The following is a 3,010-nucleotide window of genomic DNA, read 5'->3' as shown; positions in this document are numbered from 1 at the left end:
CCTCAAGTTAGTTTGTAGTGACCCTGTATAGGTTTTCTGAGGAGCAGCTGGTGGGTTTGAACCACTGACCTTTAGGTTCAAACTGGCCTATTGTCCCTGTGCCTGCCCTACAGCACCATACCAATGATATTTATGCAAATCAGTTGCTGGCATATCAATAGCAACTCATGAAAACCCCATGTGTATCAGAGTATAATTATGTTGCTGTTAAATGCCATTGACTTTGTTCTGACTTATAGTGACCTTGTATAGAATTTCTGAGGAGTAGCTGGTGAGCTTGAACTGCCTACCTTTCTGTTCAAACTGACTTTTCAGTCCAGCACATTAACCTGCAGTGCCACACCAGGACTCCATAAGGCTGGGAACCCTGTAAACCAGATACCAGGCCAGTTTTTCCAAGGACTTTGTAGACATTGACTCCATAAATTCAGCCTTAGTTCCTTAAAAGTGTCCGGTCCTATCTGATTAAATTAGTATCGTTACTCATTCTGACTTTCTAAGCAATGGTTTCCATTGTCCTGATAATAAGGGGGATGATGGGCACAGATTCTTATGAACCTGTGCAAATAATTACATCACTACCAAAAGAAAAACACTTTAAAAGATTTTCTGAATTCTGAACCTAGGAAGGAATTATCACTTACAAGTGTTTCATTTCAGTTTACAAAGCGTAGTCTACTAAATTGTTATGAGTTATAGGTAACTTAAGGGGAAAAAGCATGAAGTTCTTTATTGTTAGATTGAGTTGTATCCCCTCAAAAGATAAGCTAAAGTTCTAGCCCCTGGTACTTGTGGACCTGACCTTGTTTGGAAATAGTGTCTTGAAAATGTTATTACTTAAATTAACAAGAGGTCATTCTGGAATTGGGTAGATCCTAATCCAATCTGAGTGACACCCTTATAAAAAAGACGAAGAGACCCATAAAAAGAGCAAACAGCCGTGTAAGAACAGTTATGCTATAGCTGCAAAACAAGGAAGTTAGCAAACAGAAGACAAAGCCTACTTCTAGAGCCTTCTGAGAGAACATGGTTCTGCTGACACCCTTAGACTACTAGTCATGAGAATTGTGAGATTTATATTTTTATATGAATTATACGTTAAATTAATTGTGCTCTTATATGTTGCACAGTTTGCTGTGGTACTTTGTTGTAGCGCCCTAGGAAACACATAAGTATCCAAAATATAGGCTATTAAGACATCAGTAATATTCCAAACAAAACCACAATTATCCTTCCTCAGCTACTTCAGTCCTATGTAAATATTTTTTATTCCACTTGACCTTGGGTTAGCACTCTCATGATCCCACTTACTTCTCATCTAAACTCCTGGCTCAGTCCACTGGTATGGTCTTAAAGTTCAAACAAAGCCTGTACCCTACTCAAAAAAAAAAAAAAAAAAAAAAACCAACAACCCTGACATTGTCCTTTTCCCTGGACCTCTGAGACAGTCCTTTGTAGAAGATGAAGTACTATGGCCTATAGTTGACCTCAAGTGCATTCAAGGAAACATCAGAGTGAGACAAAAAACTATCTGTAGATGACAAAAGACTTTTAATATGGCTAAGATTAGCTTATTACTGATAATTTTCAAAAGTGAAAGATCTGCTGAGAGTTAATCACCAAAGTAATATAACTATTGAAAAACAAGATAAAAGTTAATCCAACAAAAATATCTTTCAGACAAAAGTTTTATCTAAAATAAAAATATCTATTTTTACATAAAAATATCTGTAAACATAATAGCTAACCTAATTTTCAAAGAAGAATGTGTATCCTATATAATTTTTTAAATGAATTAATGTTATCTTTATAGAAAATTTTTTAGCTATAACATGAAATTATCCTGAAATATAATACATCATGAACCTATCAAATATATAGTTAGAGATGCCAAGAATATCAAGTAAAGTCGGAAGTGGGTTCTAGTCATTTGCATAGTATAAAATTTCATAGCTAAGTGATGTAATTCTCCACTTGAAAACTACTGACCTAGAAGATGCTAGATTCAAATTAAAGAAATAAAATTGTTACCAAATTAAAATAATTGAAATGATGACTGATAGCACTAGACTATTATTGTCTAACATTAGGCAAAGCAGCGTAAGACTTTGACAAATAGAAATACATCTGGACAGTGAGGTATTGACGAATCTCTAGGAACTTCCAATAGAGCATACAATTCTGAAATATTTATTTTAACATGTCACTCACATAAATTTAACCTAGGAAAAGCTAAACTTGTCTTCTGATTTGACAACTCTTCCCCTGCAGTTCATCAATGGTAGCATATCAAATAAATCTAATTAGTTTGAGAATCTCTTTTTCACATCATGAAAAAATTAATTCATTGTAATTTTCCTAGGACCCTCTTGAAAATTCAAAAACAGTTTTAGGTAACAATATATCATCTAGGATTTAATTTGGGAAGCCAACAATCAAAAGTTGTTAGGAGATTTGAACACCTAAGAAAGTCCTGGTATGGTGCCAGAGGATGAGCACTGGACTGCTAACCACAAGGTTGGCAGTTCAAACCTACCAGCTGCTCCTCAGAATCCCTATATAGATAGGGTCGCTATGAGGCGGAACCAACCCCAAGGTACTTAACAATAAAAACAAGAAATAAATTGGATCATGGGTACCTGAGAGACCATATATGGCTACTAGTATTTTCAAAGTTACCATAAAAACATTTAAAAATAAACCTGGCATGTAACACGATTATAAAGACCTTTAGATCTTTCCTTTTCTTAAATAAAGTATAGGTATAATAAAAGCCATGGTATATTATTCTATTAAAACAGAACCTTTTCTATTTCATCAGATTACACTGAAGTAGATAGTGCTGAGGCTGTGTAGGATAAGATTGTGCATACATCATTATTAACTTCTGTACCACTTATCACATGCAAACCTGTCTAATTGTTTTCCCATCCGCCTTGTTCTTCCATTTCCCTCCCCCTTCTTGTTATTGCCCCCCTCTCCAGCATCCAAACTATCCTGTATCTATTCT

The sequence above is a fragment of the Chrysochloris asiatica genome, unplaced genomic scaffold (genome assembly GCF_000296735.1).
Source record: "Chrysochloris asiatica unplaced genomic scaffold, ChrAsi1.0 scaffold00349, whole genome shotgun sequence".
Classification (NCBI taxonomy): Eukaryota; Metazoa; Chordata; class Mammalia; order Afrosoricida; family Chrysochloridae; genus Chrysochloris; species Chrysochloris asiatica.
This window is presented reverse-complemented; position numbering follows the sequence as displayed.